Here is a 25,503-nt window from a genome sequence, read left to right on the forward strand (position 1 = left end):
TAGGTGGGCAAGTGCCAGTAGATGCCGGGAGGTAGGGGTGAGGACCACATGCTAAGTGCAATGACGGGGTGAACCAGGCTAGGTGGAGAGGCAAACCCTGCCAGGCTCGTCAGGGGAAGGGGGACCGGAAGGGCAAGTGCAAGGGGATGGGGGGTGAGGGAGACCGGGAGCAGGGGTAGACTGGGCAAGGAAGGTCTGGTGCCCAGTAGGACTCAGAAGGGGCCACAGAGCCAGTCAAAGTGGCAAAGGGGGACAATTGAAGGGGAGAGGTAAGGAAGAAGAGAAGAGGAGGGTCTTGAAAAGCTTCCAGAACTTCAGGAGATCTGGCTCAAGCCTGATAGGGGCAGGGAGGCTGTTCCAGGGGGAGGCTCCTGCAAAATAGAGATCTACACCCAACTCTGCTTAAAAAAGCCTCTGATCTGCAGAGAGTTAGAGCTGGAAGACCAAAGGGCTGTAGCAGGGAGGTATTTAGGGAGAGAGAGTTGGGTGTAGCAGGGCCCCAGGCCCCAGAAAGCTTTGTGGATGATGCAGGGGGTCTTGAACTTGATCCTTGCAGCCACCGGGAGCCAGTGGAGAGGTTTTAGGGCTGGAGAGAAGCAGTCCCTGGGCTTAAGGCCAAGGATAAGTCTTGCAATCCTATTCTGGATTAGTTGAAGGGGGTGAAGGGAGGATAAAGGCAGATTGGGGAAGAGACTGTTGCAGTTGTCCAGCCTAGAGAGAACCAGAGCTCTGGAGACATTGAGTTTCTGGGAGAAGGTGAGGAAAGCAGAATGCCTCTGAGGAGGTGCAGCTGGAAGTGGGCCTTCTTGGGAAGGTCTGCGATGTGAGGAGAGAAGGCTAAAAATGAGTCAAAGATGACGTCAAGGTTGTTAGCCTCACAAGAGGGTGAGGGGAGGGGACCCATGGAGGGCAGTCAGAGAGTAGGAGGGAAGGAGGAAGCAGGGGTACCAATGAGAAGGAGCTCTGTCTTACTGGCATTAAGGCAGAGATTGTTAGCAGTGCACCATGCCTGAATAGCAGTCAGGAATGAGAGACGACGAAGAGGAGGCAGTGGAGGGAAGCTTGAAAGAGAACTGTGTGTCATCAGCATAACACTGGAAGTGAGGAGAGAAGGTGGAGATCAAGTGGGCTAGATGGGCAAGGTAGATGTTGAAGAGCCACAGCAAGAGGATAGAGCCCTGAGGGACGCCGCAGTTGGTGAGTGAGGTGGAAGAGAGAAAAGGGGCCCAGTTGAACCTGGCAAGGTCGGTCAGAGACGAAGGAGGTCAACCAGTCCAGGGCCAGGTCCGGGATGTCGAGGGTATCACAGAGCCGTTTAATAAGGGTGACATGATTGACTGTGTCAAAGGCAGAGGAAAGATCGAAAAGGATAAGAATGGAAGGAGAGTTGGAGTCGAGATTAGAGATCAAGTCTTCACTGGTGTTCTGGAGAGCAGTTCCCATGCATCTGACTGCTCTGAATCCAGACTGGTGGTCGTGGAGACAACCAACAGATTCAGTGTGGTGGATCAGTTTGGAGATGACCAGCTTCTCTGGGAGTTTGCCCAGGAAGCGGGTAATGGAGATATGGTGGTAGTTAGCCTGGCAGGAACAGTCAGCAGAAGGCATTTTAAGGAGAGGGTGCCCAAGGGAGTATTTGAGGGGAAGTGAGAAGGAGTTAGGGGCAAAGGAGTGGTTGCAGAAATTAGCCAAGGCTGGAGCAAGGAAGGCAATGTTGTCCTTGATAGCTCTGGAGGAGCAGGGGAGCACCTGTTTGGAGGAGACTTTCATAGAGAGGACTTGTCTGGTGACCTCATCCGGTGCTATGGGCGGGAAGGAGGAGAGTTGGGGGGCAGGGAGGGCAAGAGAGGCCTCAGAGCGGGTGAGGTAGGAGGGAGTGGAGTAGAAGTGACTGAGGACAAGATGCCATGAGTTTTCGTTGTGAAGTGGGAGGCCAGTGCAATGGAGAGGGCCTGCGATGATGGCAGATGACAAGTGGAGACGGCAGTAGGATCGGCGAGTTCCTTGCAGATTTTGAAAAGTTCAGCCATATTATTGGTGGCCCCAGAGATGCGGGCTTGGATATAGCACATATTCCTCCATGACCCTGATGAAGCACCCGGGGGTCCCAGCCAAGACTTTTCCGGGGGGCATGGGGAATCATGAAACACCCTATGCCGCCCACAGAACAGGCACCTAATGCAACCTTTACATTATCGTTTCCTTGGATTTTTGCAAACAAAAAAGATGCCTCTTCCCAGGTAACATTTGCATAGACTCAGATTCTGCTTGAGCCTTGTTCACCGGCTGCCCCACAAGACAAGAAGGAGGTGTGGATGAGTAGGTTATCATAGAAGGATGTTGGTGTTACACCGGTAAGATAGCTCCACGAGGTCATTAGTCACCCCGGATGTCAGGGTACGACCTGTAGTCACAGTCCAAACGGCCCACTCAACCTTTCATCCTTCTGAAGTCGATACTTTGGGTACTTTTCAATTAAGCAATAATATCAGGAATCTCAGAATCAGGGGGGTCCCGCATAAATCGATGTGTAAGGTGGTTATGACAAAAGGCCTTTCAAATGGCAAAAGGCGCACTGTAGCAGGGCACAGTAGCATGACAGGCCAATTGTTTAGTTTGGCCACTGGGTGGCGGTGTTCACAACAAGTTGTAAATCAGATGCACAACAGCTGTGAAAGAAAAGACATTTCTTCCATGTGCAGTAAGAATACGACTGGTGCCAGAGGCGTTGCTGGGGCGGGGAGGGGGGTGTTGGGGGAGGCTTGAGGGGGCTATAACCCCAGGTACTTTGGTTGAAGCCCAGACAGAAAATCAGGGGCTTCAACCACAATGCTCGGTAGCCCCGAGCCCCAACATGCAAACACATCTATATCTTTACCAGAATTGTGTATATACTTTTCCCTGGAAACTCTCTGTTTATCTCTATTGTAGAATACCTCGATGATGGCTTTTGGTTTCCCATCAATGCACGTGTGTATTTATGTACTCATTCATTGGGATCTTAGACTGTATGCTTTACTGTGGCTGAGTTATCAGAGTATGCAGGCACACGAATGCATGCAGCATCATTACTGAATAATACCACATTTTCAGAAAATGAGAGGTAAGCCCTGTGGGTCTTTCCAGAATTCTTTTTACGGACGTTGCTCCTCTACTACTAGTAACAATTCTCAGAGAGCACAGCACGCACCCACGGTGGATCCTGTTCAGACGGGCCACGTGACTCCTAAATGTGTGTGACCAAGACGCAGTGGTGGCTGGTGCATTTTTTAATTGGACGGGTGTAAATATTTCACAGAAATAGACCAGAGCAATCGAGCATCGACCTATCAATGTTGGGCGATAGGGATAATGCTATGGTGGGAGGGAAGAGCGGGTGAGGCAACAAGTGCTGGGGGAGGGGAAGAGGAGAGCCCCTGGGGCTACGCAAATGCTAAGGGGGATTTAAGGGGGGTAGGTGGGAAAGTGCCAGTAGATGCCGGGAGATAGGGGGTGAGAACCACATGCTAAGTGCATTGACGGGGTGAACCAGGCTAAGTAGAGAGGCAAACCCCGCCAGCCTGGTCAGGGGAAGGGGAACCGGAAGGGCAAGTGCAGGGGGTGTGGGGGAAGGGTCAGGGAGTCCAGGGAGCAGGGGTAGACTGGGCAAGGAGGGCCTGGTTCCCAGTAGGACTCAGAAGGGACCAGACAGCCAGTCAAAGCGGAAGAGGGGGACATTAGAAGGAGAGATGGAAAGAAGAAGAGAGGAGGAGGGTCTTGAGAAGCTTCCAGAACTTCAGGAGATCTGGCTCAAGCCTGATAGGGCCAGGGAGGCCATTCCAGAGGGAGGTTCCTGCGGAAGAGAGAGATCTACCCCCAACTCTGCTTAAAAAAAGCCTCTGATCTGCAGAGAGTTAGAGCTAGAAGACCAAAGGGCTGTAGCAGGGAGGCATTTAGAGGGAGAGAGTTGGGTGTAGCAGGGCCCCAGGCCCCAGAAAGCTGTGTGGATGATGCAGCGGGGTTTAAACTTAATACTCACAGCCAGCAGGAGCCAGTGGAGAGGTTTTAGGGCTGGAGAGATGCAGTCCCTGGGCATAGGGCCAAGGAGAAGTCTTGCAGTCCTATTCTGGATTAGTTGAAGGGGCGAAGGGAGAATAAAGGCAGATTGAGGAAGAGGCTGTTGCAGTTGTCCAGCCTAGAGAGGACCAGAGCTCTGGAGACATTGAGTTTCTGGGGGAAGGTGAGGAAAGGGAGAATGCCTCTGAGGAGGTGCAGCTAGAAGTGGGCCTTCGTGGGAAGGTCTGCGATGTGAGGAAAGAAGGCTAGAGAGGAGTCAAAGATGACGTCAAGTCTTTTAGTCTCACAAGAGGGTGAGGGGAGGGGACCCCTGTAGAGCAGTCAGAGAGGAGGAGGGAAGGAGGGAGCAGGGGTCCCAATGAGAATGATCTCTGTCTTACTGGCATTAAGGCAGGGATTGTGAGCAGTGCACCATGCCTGAATAGCAGTCGGGAATGAGAGAGGACGAAGAGGAGGCAGTGGAGGGAAGCTTGAAGGAGAGCTGTTTGTCATCTGCATTATACTGGAAGTGAGGAGAGAAGGTCGAGATCAAGTGGGCCAGAGGGGCAAGGTAGATGTTGAAGAGCCACAGCGAGAGGATAGAACCCTGAGGGACGCCGCAGGTGGTGAGTGAGGTGGAGGACAGAAAAGGGCCCAGTTGAACCTGAGAAGGTCGGTCAGAGAGGAAGGAGGTCAACCAGTCCAGTGCCAGGTCCCGGATGTCGAGGGTATCACAGAGCCGATTAATAAGGGTGGCATGATTGACTGTGTCAGAGGCAGAGGAAAGATCGAAATGGATGAGAACAGAAGGAGAGTTGGAGTCGAGATTAGAGAGGGAGTCTTCACAGGTGTTCAGGAGAGCAGTTTCCATGCCTCTGACTGCTCTTAGGCCAGACTGGTGGCCGTGGAGACAACCAACAGATTCAGTGTATTGGATCAGTTGAGAGATGACCAGCTTCTCCAAGAGTTTGCCCAGGAAGCGGGTAATGGAAATATGGTGGTAGTTAGCCTGGCAGGAACAGTCAGTAGAAGGCATTTTAAGGAGAGGGTGCCCAAGGGAGTGTTTGAGGGGAAGTGGGAAGGAGTTAGTGGCAAAGGAGTGGTTGCAGAAATTAGCCAAGGCTGGAGCAAGGAAGGCAATGTTGTCCTTGATGGCTCTGGAGGAGCAGGGGAGCACCTGTTTGGAGGAGACGTTCATAGAGAGGACTTGTCTAGTGACCTCATCCGGGGCTATGGGCGGGAAGGAGGAGAGTAGGAGGGCAGGGGCGGCCAAGAGAGGACTCAGAGTGGGTGAGGGAGGAGGGAGGGGAGTAGAAGTGAGTGAGGACAAGATGCCATGAGCTTTGGTTGTGAAGTGGGAGGCCAGTGCAATGGAGAGGGCCTGCGATGATGGCAGATGACAAGTGGAGACGGCAGTAGGATTGGCGAGTTCCTTGCAGATTTTGAAAGTTCTGCCATATTGTTGGTGGCCCCAGAGATGCAGGCTTGGATATAGCACATATTCCTCCATGACCCTGATGAAGCACCCGGGGGTCCCAGCCAAGACTTTTCCGGGGGGCATGGGGAGTCATGAAACACCCTATGCCGCCCACAGAACAGGCACCTAATGCAACCTTTACATTATCGTTTCCTTAGATTTTTGCAAACAAAAAAGATGCCTCTTCCCAGGTAACATTTGCATAGACTCAGATTCTGCTTGAGCCTTGTTCACCGGCTGCCCCACAAGACAAGAAGGAGGTGTGGATGAGTAGGTTATCATAGAAGGATGTTGGTGTTACACCGGTAAGATAGCTCCACGAGGTCATTAGTCACCCCGGATGTCAGGGTACGACCTGTAGTCACAGTCCAACCGGCCCACTCAACCTTTCATCCTTCTGAAGTCGATACTTTGGGTACTTTTCAATTAAGCAATAATATCAGGAATCTCAGAATCAGGGGGGTCCCGCATAAATCGATGTGTATGGTGGTTATGACAAAAGGCCTTTCAAATGGCAAAAGGCGCACTGTAGCAGGGCACAGTAGCATGACAGGCCAGTTGTTTAGTTTGGCCACTGGGTGGCGGTGTTCACAACAAGTTGTAAATCAGATGCACAACAGCTGTGAAAGAAAAGACATTTCTTCCATGTGCAGTAAGAATACGACTGGTGCCAGAGGCGTTGCTGGGGCGGGGAGGGGGGTGTTGGGGGAGGCTTGAGGGGGCTATAACCCCGGGTACTTTGGTTGAAGCCCAGACAGAAAATCAGGGGCTTCAACCACAATGCTCGGTAGCCCCGAGCCCCAACATGCAAACACATCTATATCTTTACCAGAATTGTGTATATACTTTTCCCTGGAAACTCTCTGTTTATCTCTATTGTAGAACACCTCGATGATGGCTTTTGGTTTCCCATCAATGCACGTGTGTATTTATGTACTCATTCATTGGGATCTTAGACTGTATGCTTTACTGTGGCTGAGTTATCAGAGTATGCAGGCACACGAATGCATGCAGCATCATTACTGAATAATACCACATTTTCAGAAAATGAGAGGTAAGCCCTGTGGGTCTTTCCAGAATTCTTTTTACGGACGTTGCTCCTCTACTACTAGTAACAATTCTCAGAGAGCACAGCACGCACCCACGGTGGATCCTGTTCAGACGGGCCACGTGACTCCTAAATGTGTGTGACCAAGACGCAGTGGTGGCTGGTGCATTTTTTAATTGGACGGGTGTAAATATTTCACAGAAATAGACCAGAGCAATCGAGCATCGACCTATCAATGTTGGGCGATAGGGATAATGCTATGGTGGGAGGGAAGAGCGGGTGAGGCAACAAGTGCTGGGGGAGGGGAAGAGGAGAGCCCCTGGGGCTACGCAAATGCTAAGGGGGATTTAAGGGGGGTAGGTGGGAAAGTGCCAGTAGATGCCGGGAGATAGGGGGTGAGAACCACATGCTAAGTGCATTGACGGGGTGAACCAGGCTAAGTAGAGAGGCAAACCCCGCCAGCCTGGTCAGGGGAAGGGGAACCGGAAGGGCAAGTGCAGGGGGTGTGGGGGAAGGGTCAGGGAGTCCAGGGAGCAGGGGTAGACTGGGCAAGGAGGGCCTGGTTCCCAGTAGGACTCAGAAGGGACCAGACAGCCAGTCAAAGCGGAAGAGGGGGACATTAGAAGGAGAGATGGAAAGAAGAAGAGAGGAGGAGGGTCTTGAGAAGCTTCCAGAACTTCAGGAGATCTGGCTCAAGCCTGATAGGGCCAGGGAGGCCATTCCAGAGGGAGGTTCCTGCGGAAGAGAGAGATCTACCCCCAACTCTGCTTAAAAAAAGCCTCTGATCTGCAGAGAGTTAGAGCTAGAAGACCAAAGGGCTGTAGCAGGGAGGCATTTAGAGGGAGAGAGTTGGGTGTAGCAGGGCCCCAGGCCCCAGAAAGCTGTGTGGATGATGCAGCGGGGTTTAAACTTAATACTCACAGCCAGCAGGAGCCAGTGGAGAGGTTTTAGGGCTGGAGAGATGCAGTCCCTGGGCATAGGGCCAAGGAGAAGTCTTGCAGTCCTATTCTGGATTAGTTGAAGGGGCGAAGGGAGAATAAAGGCAGATTGAGGAAGAGGCTGTTGCAGTTGTCCAGCCTAGAGAGGACCAGAGCTCTGGAGACATTGAGTTTCTGGGGGAAGGTGAGGAAAGGGAGAATGCCTCTGAGGAGGTGCAGCTAGAAGTGGGCCTTCGTGGGAAGGTCTGCGATGTGAGGAAAGAAGGCTAGAGAGGAGTCAAAGATGACGTCAAGTCTTTTAGTCTCACAAGAGGGTGAGGGGAGGGGACCCCTGTAGAGCAGTCAGAGAGGAGGAGGGAAGGAGGGAGCAGGGGTCCCAATGAGAATGATCTCTGTCTTACTGGCATTAAGGCAGGGATTGTGAGCAGTGCACCATGCCTGAATAGCAGTCGGGAATGAGAGAGGACGAAGAGGAGGCAGTGGAGGGAAGCTTGAAGGAGAGCTGTTTGTCATCTGCATTATACTGGAAGTGAGGAGAGAAGGTCGAGATCAAGTGGGCCAGAGGGGCAAGGTAGATGTTGAAGAGCCACAGCGAGAGGATAGAACCCTGAGGGACGCCGCAGGTGGTGAGTGAGGTGGAGGACAGAAAAGGGCCCAGTTGAACCTGAGAAGGTCGGTCAGAGAGGAAGGAGGTCAACCAGTCCAGTGCCAGGTCCCGGATGTCGAGGGTATCACAGAGCCGATTAATAAGGGTGGCATGATTGACTGTGTCAGAGGCAGAGGAAAGATCGAAATGGATGAGAACAGAAGGAGAGTTGGAGTCGAGATTAGAGAGGGAGTCTTCACAGGTGTTCAGGAGAGCAGTTTCCATGCCTCTGACTGCTCTTAGGCCAGACTGGTGGCCGTGGAGACAACCAACAGATTCAGTGTATTGGATCAGTTGAGAGATGACCAGCTTCTCCAAGAGTTTGCCCAGGAAGCGGGTAATGGAAATATGGTGGTAGTTAGCCTGGCAGGAACAGTCAGTAGAAGGCATTTTAAGGAGAGGGTGCCCAAGGGAGTGTTTGAGGGGAAGTGGGAAGGAGTTAGTGGCAAAGGAGTGGTTGCAGAAATTAGCCAAGGCTGGAGCAAGGAAGGCAATGTTGTCCTTGATGGCTCTGGAGGAGCAGGGGAGCACCTGTTTGGAGGAGACGTTCATAGAGAGGACTTGTCTAGTGACCTCATCCGGGGCTATGGGCGGGAAGGAGGAGAGTAGGAGGGCAGGGGCGGCCAAGAGAGGACTCAGAGTGGGTGAGGGAGGAGGGAGGGGAGTAGAAGTGAGTGAGGACAAGATGCCATGAGCTTTGGTTGTGAAGTGGGAGGCCAGTGCAATGGAGAGGGCCTGCGATGATGGCAGATGACAAGTGGAGACGGCAGTAGGATTGGCGAGTTCCTTGCAGATTTTGAAAGTTCTGCCATATTGTTGGTGGCCCCAGAGATGCAGGCTTGGATATAGCACATATTCCTCCATGACCCTGATGAAGCACCCGGGGGTCCCAGCCAAGACTTTTCCGGGGGGCATGGGGAGTCATGAAACACCCTATGCCGCCCACAGAACAGGCACCTAATGCAACCTTTACATTATCGTTTCCTTGGATTTTTGCAAACAAAAAAGATGCCTCTTCCCAGGTAACATTTGCATAGACTCAGATTCTGCTTGAGCCTTGTTCACCGGCTGCCCCACAAGACAAGAAGGAGGTGTGGATGAGTAGGTTATCATAGAAGGATGTTGGTGTTACACCGGTAAAATAGCTCCACGAGGTCATTAGTCACCCCGTGTGTCAGGGTACGACCCACAGTCACAGGTCTGAAGTCCAACCGGCCCAACCCAACCTTTCAACCTTTCATCCTTCTGAAGTCGATACTTTTCAATTAAGCAATAATATCAGGAATCTCAGCGTTCAGAATCAGGGGGGGTCCCGCATAAATCGATGTGTAACGTTATGACAAAAGGCCCTTCAAGTGGCAAAAGGAGCACTGTAGCAGGGCACAGTAGCATGACAGGCCAGTTGTTTAGTTTGTCCACTGGGTGGCGGTGTTCACAACAAGTTGTAAATCAGATGCACAACAGCCGGAGCAGGACATTTCGGCCTGGCCGGTTCGGCGTGGGCCGAGTTGCCTGCCGCAGCCAGTTCGGCTCAGGAGCCGGTCCGGCGCCGAACTGGCCGCATCAAAATTAAAGGATTCGAAGCTGGGTAATACTGCCCTTCCAGCCCTCTGCATGTCTTTCCTTCCTTCGCATTACATTTTACACGTAGCACTTGCACAATCTGGTCAAACGGGAAAAGTATGATTTTAGCACCACTCTATGAAGACGGTATACAAATTGTGCGCTAAAGACGGTATACAAATTGTGCGCTATTCCTTTAGTTATTTAGGGATATTGGTAGAACAGTTGTGTGATTTACTCCATCATTCTACAGCACTGCGAAGAGGATGGATGGGTTTAACTCCTTTAGTCTTCTCGTTAAGATGAAAACCTTGGCATGTGTTATGTGAACCAGAGGATTAAAGAAGCCTGGGTGTTGCTTAAAATGATGGGGAGCTGTGCAGATTAACACATGAACATAATAGCGTCTGTGCTAAATGAGATTACTAACACCAGGGCCAAAGAAGCAGAGCGGCAATCACGGCATTTACTAGTGGTGCAGGAAAAGACTCTTTGCAAGCAAAGGTAACACTACCTTTATCTTGGGCTCTTTCTTGCATAGCATAGAGGACACAGAACTAGATAACCGCCGACAAATATGTTGTTCCATTATATTCAACGCCCAATGCATTTTCTTTCATTGTACCAGTCTGACAAAAGGTTTTGTTGATGTGGTTTTAAATAGAGGAAGCATGGCATGGACAACAAAGCAATGCCACTAAAGCACCGGTCTTTGACAGAGAGGCGCGACCGAGGGTGTGGAAGGGGCTGTACTGTGGGCAAGTTCTCATGGGCAGTACATGCTGCGCCAAAACATCCGAGCGCCAAAACGTCCCGTCGCCGAACTGGCTGCGCCGAACTGGTTGCGGCAAATCGGCCCGCACCGAACCGGCGGCGCCGAAATGGGGTGTACCGCACAACAGCTGTGAAAAAAAAGACATTTCTTCCATGTACAGTAAGAATACGACTGGTGCCAGAGGCGTTGCTGGGCGGGGACGGGGGCGTTGGAGGAGGCTTGAGGGGGCTATAACCCCGGATACTTTGGTTGAAGCCCAGACAGAAAATCAGGGGCTTCAACCACAATGCTAGGTAGCCCCGAGCCCCAACATGCAAACACATCTATATCTTTACCAGAATTGTGTTTATACTTTTCCCTGGAAACTCTCTGTTTATCTCTATTGTAGAACACCTCGATGATGGCTTTTGGTTTCCCATCAATGCACGTGTGTATTTATGTACTCATTCATTGGGATCTTAGACTGTATGCTTTACTGTGGCTGAGTTATCAGAGTATGCAGGCACACGAATGCATGCAGCATCATTACTGAATAATACCACATTTTCAGAAAATGATAGTTGAGCCCTGTGGGTCTTTCCAGAATTCTTTTTATGGACATTGCTGCTCTGCTACTACTAACAATTCTCAGCGAGCACAGCACGCTCCCACGGTGGATCCTGTTCAGACGGACCACGTGACTCCTAAATGTGTGTGACCGAGACGTAGTGGTGGCTGGTGCATTTTTTAATTGGACGGGTGTAAATATTTCACAGAAATAGACCAGAGCAATCGAGCATAGCCATGGAGCCCACATCTACCTATCAATGTTTTTGAACAATAGGTTCACATTTTTCATTTTACAGCACAGTTTAAAGACCAGACAGTTTACAATTGGTTTTGTAGGGTAACTCATGAAAAAAGATGCAGACCAACATTTATAGGAGGATTTCCCAATGCATTTTTATAATGCCTTTGCCCACAATATATGCCAGTATAAAACCATTTTCACGCTGGCTGTGCCCATACTTTTGCAGGCTAGCTGCACCTATATATGCCAGTATTCCCCTATAACAGGGGCCTACAGCCAGCAGCTCTCAAAATGTTTTGGGCTACAACTCCCATGAGCCCTCACCATTGAATATAATGACTAGGGCTGATAGGAGTTATAGTCCAAAACCTTTGAAGAGCCAAAGGTTACAGACCCCTGTCATATAAGAACATGCTCATGTTTGGTTTGCACATAAAGCCCGTAATAATACTATAAGAAAGCATGTCTAGGCATGGTCTCCCAATTTATGCCAGTACCTGCACACAAGAATATACTCCAGTTGGGTTTGCCATTAAAAATTCTATTCCACAATATGAAAACATGTCCAAACTGGCTGCACCAAAATGCCTGTCTACTCATGTAATAATACATCATGCTTGCTTTTTCATAGATGCCAGTAGAAAAATATCATGTCACAGTAAGAAATAACTCGGTTGGCTGCACCAACATGCCAGTTTAGCCATGTCATAACAGTTATCATGCTTGCTTTATTGTACATGAACTTTACCATACGACTTCCTTTGAAAAACCAACCCCAGATCCAGACAACCTTGCCAACTACCTGCCCATTATGAGCATCCCGTCTATTGACAAAATCTTGGAAAAAGTATTCGCTACACAACTACTCACCAGAATCAAACAACTTCAAATCCTAAATTACTATTATTCAGAGTTCTGCCCCAATTGTAGCATCGAGACAGCCACCATCCAGGTGGTTGATGATGCCTGCCAAATCATGGATAACTGCAAATCATCCATCGGCCACCGCATTCTCCTCTCCCTCCTTGCCACCAGGAATGGATTGTATTTTGAGGCACAGTCCTCGATTGGTTTACCGACTACTATCTCTTGAGCAGACACCAGGCCATCCAGACAAACTTGTTGCATTATAACCGACTCTAGGGCTCCTTCAGAATCCCCCAAGGCTCCATCCTCTCACCAATTCTTTTTAACCTTTACATAGAGCCGCTGGGCACCCTTCTCAAAGATTCCAATATAGCCATTCACCAACACATGGCCGATACTCAGCTGTACATGAGATAAAGTAGCGTGCAGGACATAACCCATCTCCACGATTACCTAGCCATCACCCAGTCCCGGATGTCGACTGACTACCTCAAACTAAATCTATCCAAGATTGAATTCACCCTCATCATTCTGCCAGCTAAACAACAACTTGTCCAACAATGGCTCAGTGATCTATGCCTAGGGGAATTTGATCAACAACTCTCCGATTCAGTAAAATCCTCACCCTGTCCTTCCAGAAACACATAGCCAAGAAGGGCCAAATGACCTGGCTCCAAATCGCCACCTTCATCCTGCACCAGTACTTCCAAACCATAGTGCAGACCCTTGTGGTCTTGCACATCGATGGGCGAAAAGCCCTGACAGGGCTCCCAGCTGCTCACTTGGTTTCCCTGAAAGCAGTCCACCACGCTGCAGTGCGTCTTATCACGGGTGCACAGAAATGTTACTGAATCTCCATGTCCTACACAAACTACATTGACTTCCTCTCCAGGCCAGGATACTGTTCAAGACTTCATGTGTCATCGACAAATCAGTCACGAGTAGCACACACTCCTAGTGCAGCAAATCTACAAACTGGTTTGAGTCACAACTCATTTGCAAAGAGAGAACCTGCAAACAATCCTTCTCTTATCTTGCACCCACCCTCTGGAACTCGATCCCAGTGACAGCTCGGAATGCTCCCACCATTTGCCATTTTCACAAATCTCTCAAAACATGGCTTTTCCAACAACACCTGACCAGGGACTAATTCCAATGAACGCACATACCGATGCACAGACCTCAACTCACAATACTGCCCTACTGTAAAAAGATGCCAGCCCAAACGCTGGCTACCCACACTTTGTACAGCACTCTGCTGCTCTCAAGCTAGGTCTGCGCTTTAACCAAACTAAAGATAAAAAACAAATAGCAAGACCGGTTGCAGCAAAATGCCAGTCTAGCCAGGTGACAACACATATCAGGCTTGCTTTATGAAAGATTGCCAGTAAAACATGTTATGACACAGTACACAATGGTTTGACTGGCTGAAACAATAAGCCAGTCTAGCCACTTTATATCACTTATAATGCCTGCTTTGTCAAAGAGGTCCAGAAAAAAATGGCATGCCACAGTACTAAATGGCTAGACTGGCTGTACCAACATGCCAACCTATCCAACATAATAACACATACCATCCTGCTTTATGAACAGCTTTTTTGACTGCACATCCATGATATTGCCCAGTAAAAAATGTTGTTCCACAATACGCCTCCTGCCCACCAAAATTAGTTTTCCATCCCATCACAAACACACGCGGACACACATTCACATGCAACATTCACTCGCTCATACACATGCAGCATTCAATCGCTCCTGCACATGTGCACCCATTATCATACATTCACCCATTACACTCACACAATCATACACAAATACACTTTAAATTAATTCTGATCTGCACCGGTCCTGATGCTTCTTACCACCATGCCTCACTGAAAGCACTCAGGCTCCCACACAGCTCAAACAGGAACCAGGCAGCACAGCACTTCTTGGTTCCTGCACATGGACGCAGGACCCAAAACGCTACATTTACAGTGCCCCGATCTGTCTGTATGCGCAGGGAGGTACAGGAGCGCCACCTCGCACATACAATTGTGCAGTTCCCCAGCCTGCACCCCCAAAGGGTTATGCCAGGATGGGGAAGCAAACCACACTCGGCTTTGCGTAGTCCATTGGACATGCGAGCTAGGGGACACAAAGTGTCAAAGTGGAAACCATGTTTCCTTTTGAGTTTAGGTCGCATCTTTGGCTGCAAAAAGCAGCTGAGGGAGCCCTGTCTAAGGGCTGGCAGAGACCCCACTCATAACCAACAGCGCCATAGGCCTTACATACAGACTGCACCTCTAAAATGAGCATATTCCCCTAATCTGAGTGCCAGTAGACTGAAAAACAAAATAAGCGGAGGAGCACCACTCTCAACCTCTCCGGCCCACTTCGACCACTAATACTGCTGTTCGCAAATGGTACTGTGGTTACAGCACAAATAACTACTTAGTACAATACTTTTTTTTTACATTACAGCTCCAAATAATCTTGTTTAAAAAGAGGAAAAAGACATTGTACCGTCAGAGACCGATGCAGTTTTTTTTAAATTGGGCACTCAAAATGAGTATGTTCAAAAACGAACAAATACAGTTTGCCAGTTCAGTTGGAGAGGAAAGTAGAGTGTTCCAATGCTGCTTTCAACGCTTGAGTATGGACCTCAAATCAGAGACAAGAGGCTGAAGTGAGGACTGGAGTGGCGCCCCAGTGACTTCCTTCTGCGTTTGGTAGTGGAGGAGGGGGTGGGGAGGTTATGACCCTTTCATGAGGACCTATGGTCCTCTTTCCCCACACAGCTAGATCAAAAGCCGCCCAATTTTGAAAGAAACCAACGATAGTGCCAGGAACCAGGTATTTTACTGGAGCAAGTAAATGATTTCAAGGTCTAAAATAGGAAGGCCCCCAGGGTGGACCCAGCCTCCAGGCAGCCCCACACAGGCTTTCGCTCAGGAGAGCAGCTCAGCAACCACTAACTGGTATTTCTGCCTTAAAGCAGATCCTTGGTAAGCACAGTCCATACAATACGGGGCGTGGGTAGGGATGGGGCTCCCAGACAGTAGCATTCTCAGGAGGATAGTTCCGGGGCAACATGCTCACCTTGGAAGCAAGACGACACGGAGCAACACAGGTTCGATCCCCGGGTCCCGGGTAACCTCTGGCTATTAAGCGCGTTATAAATAACCTATCACATCATATCATATTCTTGACTGAGCATATGAATAATACGTTTTTTTTCCTAAACATACCTAAATATATTGCACAGCTCTACAATAAATACTCATATTCCACCACAAAGTACATAAAAGTGAAACCATAAATGTGGGCAATAGCAGGTGGTCTATCATGACGCCAGCCATTTCCAGTGGCCAACTGGAAGCAATTGCAGTGCATTAAACATCACATTTAGGAATATGGCTAGTACACTTCTTCACATGTACCTTTATGGTCAGGATAAAGTGAAGGGACACCACGACAACATTGCCTTATAACCTGAGGATGTATTGATGAGATCTGAATTTCACAAGGTGGTATAAATGGATACGCCAAACCCAGTCACTTTGCGGAGCATGGCTGGGGAACTTCCTTCCTTTACTCCCCTCACATATTGTCCAGGGAACGAGAACGGCTACTTGAAAGGATCACAATTACCAGCCCCTGAGGAGCACCTAGATGCAGAACACAGATACCGCTACGGGCATCAAATGCTGAATTTGCAATGAGGCAACAACAATCTGCGTTCAAGGAATATACCAGATAAGTACAGAAGGAAGTTAAAGGACTTACTAAACTCTCACCCTGATTAATGGAAAATTAATGGCTCTGAAGAGGTATTGCGGGAATCCAATATGGTGGTCAGAGTTCCCATGAGTAATACAATAAACAGAGTACTTGCCACCTCCGGCATGGAAGGATAATATTAATACTATTACTGGAATAATGGGCAAGGATAACATGAGTTCTATGCTAAGCACTCCACCTGCCGCAGCGACTGGGGCCTGGTGCCTTCAGAGTCATACAGGGACCAGACCACCCTCCCTACCAGTCCCTGCCAGTTTCCTATTCCAGCACCTGCTCTCGGTCGTTCCTTCCTGGACTATCCCAACCCAGTCCACCTGTCCACTGCACTTTTCTTCCCCGCTTCCCTCTTTCCCCAGGCACTTGCCGCCCTAGCATGAATGGCACTTACCAGCCACCCCCCTTCGCACTTATCACCTTGTCATGCATTTGTCATACATTTGCACGGTAGAATCGTCATAAGGCCAATATAACAATTTTTTTGTTCTTGTTGTTTTCCTTTGATTTTCCATGTCCCCCTACCCCGTCTTGCCGTGTGGAGTCTGGAAATCTTTGTACATAGGCGCCATACAAACGTCCAATAAAATAAAAATTAATAAAAAGAGTGTCCTCTGGAGGAGGTAGAAACCTGAAGGTATTCTCCCAGGTAGCCCAGGAATCCTTTATCCAGGTGGCCAGGACACGGCCATCGCTGTTGGATCCAGTTCCTGGGGGTGGACCCATGGGGGGGGGGGGGGGATCACCTGGGTGAGGGAAACCGGGGATATGCTTGGGAGAATATCCAAGGTGAGGAGGCGCGGTACTGTTCTGAGGAGGAAGAAGAGGATGAGATCCCTGAGGCCCTCGTAGGTTACATCTGCCTCCCCCCTTCTATTAAATCTCTCCTACCCAGATCCAATAAACCCTCCGTACAAAACCCATCCTGTAAAATATCTATCCCGCTTGCATCTCATCCAAACAACCCTGGACACTCTTTTCCACATTCCTCTAGTTATTTTGTCCCGAACACCCAATTTACTAGGACAGAACACTATTATTCCCACATTCCCCTATGTTCTGTTCTCCATCCCGATCATTCTCGTCCATTTCACAAACCTTACCTATCCGGTCCCATAGGATACTCTGACACTCCAAGCCCTCCCCTTTCCAATACGAAGACTATAATTCCCGATAACACCTTATCCCCGTCCTACTATGCAGAAATGCAGAAACTCTACCTCTCCCCTTTTCCAACACCAATACTTTTCCCTGATGTAGAAAACAGTGGACTTGTAATAAGACTGTTTACCTGACATGTTCCGACACGAGAATCAAGCAAAGTCAGGCAATTGACTTAAATCACACACAGCTGACGGCCCTTCCTTTTCCCCACAGGGATAAAAGGTGGAGCAAGAAAGCACAGTATGAGCAAGGCGAGCACGGCGGACAGCACAAGATGGCTAATCAGGCACAGCAGTTCAAGAAAAGGAGAAAAGCGGCAGGAATCGAGAGGGTGGTGAGGAGAGAAGTGACCTTGCCCTTTTCGTCCCAGGCCGACGAAACCTTCGTGGAAGAGAGCCTAAGACCGCGAATAATAGCACTATGGGCTTGCAGCAGATGTCAACTGTACACGCGGCAAGCCTACACTGATAGCGAGGGAAGCTCCCGGGCCTGTGGTACTGGCCTGGACTCCAATGAAGTGGAAAGCCAAGCGGTTCATCACAGCTGGTGAGTAGAGGGGAGCACCGATAAGAACCGGGCTGTGTTAATTGAGAATCGCAAAGTAGCAAGTTTGCACCAAGTTCAATGAACTATGAAAGAACTGTAAAAGTGTTAAGGGGAAACCAGCTGCAGAGGGAAACCGGCAACACGAAGGTCCTAACTCAAGAGACTCTGGTCGATCCCCATCTGAACGAAACTACAGAAACCAAGAGGCATAGGAGGGCCATCAGAATAGGTCAAAGTTATCATACTGAGGGTCAATCAAAATTCCTGTACAATCGAAAGACTTTCATCTACAAACTGTGTGAAAGACACAGAGGTGAATCCCGCAAGCAATAGTGAATTTAATGTTAGCAGGAGTAAACCCGACCGAGGGATGCTGACGAGAGGGGTGAAGTCTAAGGTCCCGAGAAATGGTGTGTTGATAGACGTGAACAAAGCCGAGGGATGTCCACTTTGAACTGTTTGAAAAGACACTGAGAAACTAAGGGAAGAGAAATCCTGCTAAAGAGAAGAGAAGGGTCTGAGCCTGACAGAGGGAGATCCGGCTGAGAGAAGAGAAGGGTCTGAGCGTGACTGAGGGAGATCCAGGGGTGAAGCCATCACCCAAGTATTGGCAGTCACAAGGGGTCTTAGCCTGACCGAGGGAGATCCAGGGTTGAAGCTATCATCCAAGGTTTATAGAGAAAATAACTGATTTATATAATTGTGGAATACAATACGTGAGGGGTCAGCACCCGGAAGAAGGGGACCAGGAGTGAAGCCATCACCCTACATGAACTGTGGCTAAAAATTGAGAAGGGTCAGCGTCCAGAAGAGAGGGACCCAAGGGTGAACCATTATCACCCTAATGAATGTTCATTTGATGAAGGAACTTTTTGTTTTATTATTTTGATGACATCAGTCCCTCGAAGGCAAGAGACTTTCGAGTGAAACGAGACTTGGCCATCACCGGCCCTGATAACTGAAAGCTGAACTGTCATCTCGTGCTGGGAAGGCTCGAGAGTGTGCTGTGCTCCACGATCCCACCTTACCCCGTGCTCAAAACATGCGGAAGGGAGACGCAGGCTACCGCATCCTGAGGTAGTATTTGAGAACTGTTCTTTCTTTTCTTGAGAACTATCCCACACCGTTTTTGTATTCGTTGAACGGTTTGGCAATAGGTTTTTCTTAGTATAGGCCCTTTTTATTTGACACAAAGCCACTAGGACCGCCTTAATGTTCATTTGATAGTCGACGCTTGCTCCCATTTTATATTTAGGTTTAGATTAGGCGTTTTTCCAGCCTGCATATAGAATTCATTGTTCAATAAACACCCTTGAACTGTGATCACTTGCGCCTGTCTTACTTGTTGCCACCATGAGTTCCTTACATAGGGGAACTCGTTACACTGGTGCACTGACCAACCTGTCTAGACACATGTTAGTAGCATTTTTGGTAATAACCATTCATTTCTGTCATTGTTTAGTGCCAAATAATATTACTAGAATAATCTAGTTCTCTGCATGGAAAATGATAATTCATCCTTTTCTGGTACAGATAATAATTCTATTCTGGACCTTTGTTACTCGTTGCAAGGCTGCACAAGTGGTTTCCCTGCCAAATGTGCTACAAATGTAAATTCTGTATCCCCACCTGCACCACCAAAATTTACATCATTAGACGCGGCACAGACAAAGTCGCAAAGGATGTCGGCTACCCTGTTTTGTATCCTGTTACAGAAGATGAACAGCATCACATGTTCGAATCTGAGCAATCCACTGTAAGCGGAGGGACAAATGCAATGAATGCAAGTTTGAATCCTAACTTGCGAGTGCTACAATTTTCAGTAAAAATACTGCTTAACCTCTGTGGGCAAATACGCCAAGATCTAAAAGCACAGAGTGAGACAAAAGCACCTACTAAATTTAGCCATGTGAGGACCTCACGTCGACCCTGACAATATAATGTTTTGAAGTGCCAATGACACGCCTCCTGAGTTAGTTCCTGATGAAGTTCAACTTGGACTTCAACAAGAGATACATGAAGAGGTTGAGGGGAACTCATTAAAAGGGCATTTTTCAAACACGCAAACAGCGACGCTTGATGAAACGCAATGCCGCACCCAGAAATCCACCCAAGCAATGCAACTAATTGCAAAGGAACCGCTTAATTCTACCATCATCTCTTCTACCAGATTGAAATCTAAAAAATGGTGGGAAGAAAGGCAACAGAAACCGACAGGAACTTTGACAAGTTGGCTATTAAAAAACGACGAAACAGAAGCCGTCAGTAAAACTGGTATACCTGGTGAAAATGAGTATATGAACACTATGGCATCACTAATAAGCATGCCCCCCCCGTGTGAATAATCTAGGAAGTAATAACAGAGGAAGAGTTGCTAAAATGGGGATAACAAATTTACCTGGTCCGACTGTGAGCCAAGAAAATTAGGTTAACAATGGATCAGTTTCTCCTCGCTTATATCCGAAGAGCTTTACAATCGGAACAAATAACCTGGATTGCTCCAGAAGGTGAATTAATCGGTCGGATTTACTGTCTTTATTGCGTAGGAAACCTACACTAAGAATCCTGAATTCCAGTGATTTTGACTTTGTGGAGCCAATGGACACAAGAGGCGTGGGGGGAATTTTCACACATTCATTGCCTTACTTCTGATACAGCGTCATTCATCCGCTATCAAATAGTCTTAGTTAAAGCAGGCTACGATTTAGACGTGAAACCTACCATTATGGCTGCTTTGGGGTGCTGCAAAAAATGTTCAGGAGCAACGAAGGGCCAAACTGTTAATGAGAAGAAAATGACTACAGCTGGCACAGTTAAAGCTGATCATGCGAGAGGATGGGAGTTGCTGCTTGGATACTTACCTGTGCTGCCTTCAAGCAGCCAATGATTGCGGACAATTGGATGTTGGAACACCTGGGGCCATTCACATTTGTTTGTGGAAGAGGGTTCCTTTTGTGGGCAATGACATATTACCAGGGGTGTTGCTAGGTCTGGAAAAGATACAGGGCTGCGCTAACGTCAGGACTGTTAGGACTCTGGGCTAGCTAGCTTTTTGGTTGTAACCCCTGAGCTTTTATCCAGGGATACAACCAAAAGACCCGGTACTATAGCCCCCTTAGCCTCCCAACCCCCAGGCAACGCCTCTGCATATTACACATATTACTACAATAGTGGGAAAAGGCAATGTGAGTGTTCTATGCTGTCGTAGCCCATCCCCTCTCTAAGTGATGAGTGACGAGTTGACAGAATATGCTCGCTAGTCAATTATCACACACACACACACACACACACACACACACACACACTCCCGCAACACACAAACACAGGCTCAATCGTCTCCTTTAACTTGCGCATTTATGAACACACACACTCACACATATACATTCACACACCATTGCAACTCGTGCAAACTGTCTCTCATACGCCCTTGCTCACACACACAAATTCAACGTTGAACTCAACTGTAGGCAGCGGTGGTGATATCTCCTAGAGAGGAGGACAGGAACTCACGCGGCTCAATAGCAGGTCAGGGGTCAGCAACCGGCTCCCTTGCTTCTTCCTGCTCTGAATCAGGCTCGAGGTGGGGTCAGCCCTCTGATCCCGCCCCCAGCTCGAGACAGACATGGAGAGGGAGGGAGGGATGAATGGGCACTTCTTTCTCTAGATTTCAGGTACCCATGCAGAGAAATAAATACTGCGATGTCAGATGACATCTCTCTAATGTCTTTCATAGTCAACGCGCTGCTGGGGCCCGGGTGCAGCTCTGTGAAAGACAATAGGACGTGGGAACACCACCAGCCGTTGCGTTCTCAAAGAACCTAAACATTTTAAGATTCTTTGCAAATGCAAAGACTATATTTGCACTATGAAAAGCAATATTTGAATGTATGAAATGGGACACAGAGGGCCCCATATATTAAAGGGGTGCAGCACCCTAGCACCCCGCATGGGCTGCCACCCCTGTTTAAAGACCAACTCATTATGTTCCGACATCAAGGATGATTTACCACTGCCACCTTTTAAAATAGTGATGCAGGAAGAAGAGTGCACTTTGAACGCCATTTGAAAGGAACTATATTGAGTAGTGTGTTGTGTTCTTATAGTAATTAGCAATCAGTCTGCACTGCAATTGAGCATGTAGTAGTGGCACTAGCAGGAGCAGTTTTGAGAGGGTAGCCGGGTGGGAAGCCGGAAAAGGCTGACACAAGGATATATTTAATATGGAGCACCAGCTTTTATTTTGAACAGCAAAACAACCAATCGTAAATCAATATCTTTGATATAAACCAGAAAGACGCCTCTTACAACAGTTCCAGAAAAGGGGTCTCTCCCCCCACCCCCAAACTCCAGTGTCCAATCGATCACCCTGGCCTTTGTTTGTTTGTTTTTATTTATAACGCGCCCCGTAAGGCCCGGAGGCATCAGGGCACAACTTAGGACATGGTTACATAACGAGCATACATATATTCAAATTTACATACAGTGCAAAGTATTCAGGGCATACAGAAGTATACATCATTTACAGAGTAGAGATTAAAGCAGGCGTTTTACTGGGACACGGCCCCCAGGTACAAAGAAATCCGAGTTTCAAGGCTGATTGAAGAGCCAGGATTTTGTTTTGGACTTGAAGGCACTAAAGCATTCTTCTGATCTGATGGGGAGGGCATTCCAAAGCTTGGAAGCTAGAACGGGGAAGCTTGATCCCCCCGCTTTTTGTAATTTGAACCTAGGGATGTGGTTAAACAGTGGGTCTGGGCAGTTCTTTGAGGGCGGGTAGGCGCGTGGCGGGTTAGCCGGCTGCAGAGATACGGGGGGGCTTGGTTGGCTAGGCATTTGTGGGTGAGGCCTAAGGCTTTCAGTGCAATTCTCTGTTTGACCGGTAGCCAGTGTAGATTGGATCTAGATTCCGAGATGTAGTGGTTTAGCGGGATATTAAGGGCCGCTCTAATGGCGTTGTTCTGGGAGATTTGCAATTTGTTAAGATTCTCTTGGCTGGTTCCTAGGTAGAGGGCGCTACCATAGTCGATTTTAGCCATGAGGAGGGTTCTGGCCAGTGTGACCAAGTTAGGGGTGGTCAGAAATGGCCTGCAGGCTGCAATGAGTTTGCAGGTGTATGCTGAAGCAGACTTGACTGCATTAGTTTGACGGGAGAGGGATAGGGTGGCGTCAAGGTAGACGCCTAAGGTTTTAGTGTCTTTTGAAACTTGGATGGTGTTGCCATCGATGATAAACGATTGGTAGGCCGGCTCAAGTTTACTAAGGCGTTGCGTGGTGCCCAAGATGAGGAGCTCAGTCTTGTCATCATTGAGGCATAACTGGTGTTGTGCCATCCAAGCTTGGATGACGAGGTAGACGTCATTCAGGGCCTTGGTGTCAGCCAAGTAGTCACCAGTGATGGGAATGAGTATCTGGGTTTCGTCAGCGTAATTCGTATAAGAGACACCCAGATAGTCAAGTACATCAAAGAGTGGTTTTGTAAAAACATTATAGAGTGTTGGCGACACGCAAGAGCCCTAGGGGACACCACAGTGAATAGGGGAAGGATCTGCAGCTGCAGATTGAGAAAGGACACGCATAGATTGATTACTCAAGAATGATTTGATCCAGGCCGTAGCTGATGGAGAGAAATGGGCAGCAGAGTGAAGATGCTTGCATAAGATTTGGTGGTTGACCAAATTGAATGCCGCAGAGAGGTCAAGTAGAAGTAACAGGGCAAGTTTGCCGTTGTCCTTTAAAACTTCAATTTGAGTCTTTAAGTCTAGTAGAGCTGTCTCTGTTCCGTGTCTGAGGCGGAAGCCAGATTGTCTAAGACCTAGAAGATAATTGGCTTCCAAGTACTCTTGGATTTGCAGGTATGCTACGCGGTCTAAAACAGTAGTAATAGGTCTGTAGTTGGTAGGTATGCTAGGGTCAAGGGAGGGTTTTTTGAGAAGGGGGATCACCCAAGGGTCCTTAATGTTGTCAGGGACAGTTCCTGTTTTAAAGGAGGCATTGATGAAGGAAGTGATAAATGGGGTCAAATCATGGGCAGATTCCTTAATGATTGGGGCAGGGCAGGGATCGCCCTGGCAGTTGGAGGGTTTGATCCTCAGGATAATGTTTTCCACCTCCTCAGTGGTGAGCGATGAGAAGGCAAACCGTTTGAGATTGGGCAGGTCAGGGGAGAGGGCCCCAGCTGGGGTAGGAGGGCGATTGTCCAATTTCAGGCTGTCTTGTTTAGCTATGATTTTAGATTGAAGTGTGGTGATTTTATTCAGTAACGCTGCCTGAATGTTAGCACACCATTTGCTATCTTTAATGCAGGTGTCGGGAGGGGTAACGGGAGTTTCAAGCTCTTTTAGTATCTTAAAGAGTTCCTTAGAATTGGAGTCGGCTTGCAGGATGCGATTGTTAAGGGACTCTTTTTTCGCCTCTATAATGGCTGCTTTGTAGGTGTGTGATGCCAAGAAAAAAACGTCTTTGTGCGCGTCAGAGGGGTGACTTTTCCAATGATTTTCGGCACAGCGTTTGGTTTTGCGGAGTACTCTTAACTGTGGAGTGTACCAAGAGTTAAGGTGTGCCCGTGGTTTGGCCTTCCTCAGGTTAATGGGGGCAGTAGAGTCTATAGCTGTGAGCATGCTGCAGTTATGGATGTCAGCTAAGGTGGTAGGGTCATTGCAGGAGTCAGTGGCCGCTTTGTCTTCAGTCTGCAGGTTTGTTGGATTCACAACCCCTCATTTGTTGAACACGGCATTAGGCCCTCTGTGACCGGTACGCTCCGGGCTTCAATACATCTACAGCTCTTCTCCAACTATTTGAGAGACTGGAGGAGTCTTCACAGCATTGATCTCCTCTCCCAGGCTCTTAGGTTCAGGCCTGGCGTGTTCTCCCTGAGACACTTCTATGCCCCCCTCCCCCCACTTCCCCCCAGCACAAGGTAAGACTGCACCATCTCATGCCTCCTCCCGCCTCCTTTAGCTTCCGTCCTGGTTCGCTTAAAACTGCTAGAAGAGGTACCTGCTCTCCCCAGTTTCTACAAATCTCCTTCTTCCAACTCCCCCTCAAGCTTCCCATACCATCAGACTGAACGGCCTGCTTTTTTTAAGAAGGGCTTCTCATCTCCATAGGTGGTGACAAATGACCTGCGTGCTGAGATTGACTCATGTGGTGGTCTGGCCTTAAGTTACATGAAGGATTGCCACCCTCTTGGATCCCAGAAAGGCCATGCACAGATGTAGAGACTCCCTCTCTCCTTCTCCCTGGAATAATTTTTGCCATTGCCGGCTTTAGCCTGGGTTCCATTGCTCACCTAATGTGTGATTCTAGAGTTAGAAAATCCTCTGGTAAGCATGGGAAACGTTGTGTAACATTTAAACTCCCTTTGTCTTGGGATGTTTGGAATACCCATATCACTGAGTAATGGGTTTGTTCTTTCCCTGTTCATACTTTCCACACGTGGGCTGCCCGAGTATTGGTCAAAATGTAAAATGGTCCCCTCAGCACCAGTGCTGAAAAAAGAATGCATTTCCTCACTCATCAGTGACTTCAAAATGTTGCAACATTGTTGCCTTAAAGAACGAGGCTTGATTTCATGCACTAGATGTTTGGGTCTGGCTAGGGAGCTTTAGTTGCTCTCTTTGTCTGTTCAGCCTATGGGAGGGAAACTAAGGGTTATGGGCATCCCCCTCTCCTCTCTGTGGCAGTCACTGGTAGGGGTAGAGTGGTGGGGGTGCAAGTGTCCCTGTGACAGCCCGTTTTGTGGTCCTACACATTAACACAAGCAGTATGGGTTTGAACATCCCTGTGACTACTCCCTTGGTGACACCTGTATATCGGTGGGAGCGGTGTAATTCCTCAGACTGCCCCTTTGGGGGTGCTTCATATGTGTAGAGGTGCTA

This window comes from Ambystoma mexicanum, chromosome 9 (genome assembly GCF_040938575.1).
Source record: "Ambystoma mexicanum isolate Mex_15411 chromosome 9, UKY_AmexF1_1, whole genome shotgun sequence".
Classification (NCBI taxonomy): domain Eukaryota; kingdom Metazoa; phylum Chordata; class Amphibia; order Caudata; family Ambystomatidae; genus Ambystoma; species Ambystoma mexicanum.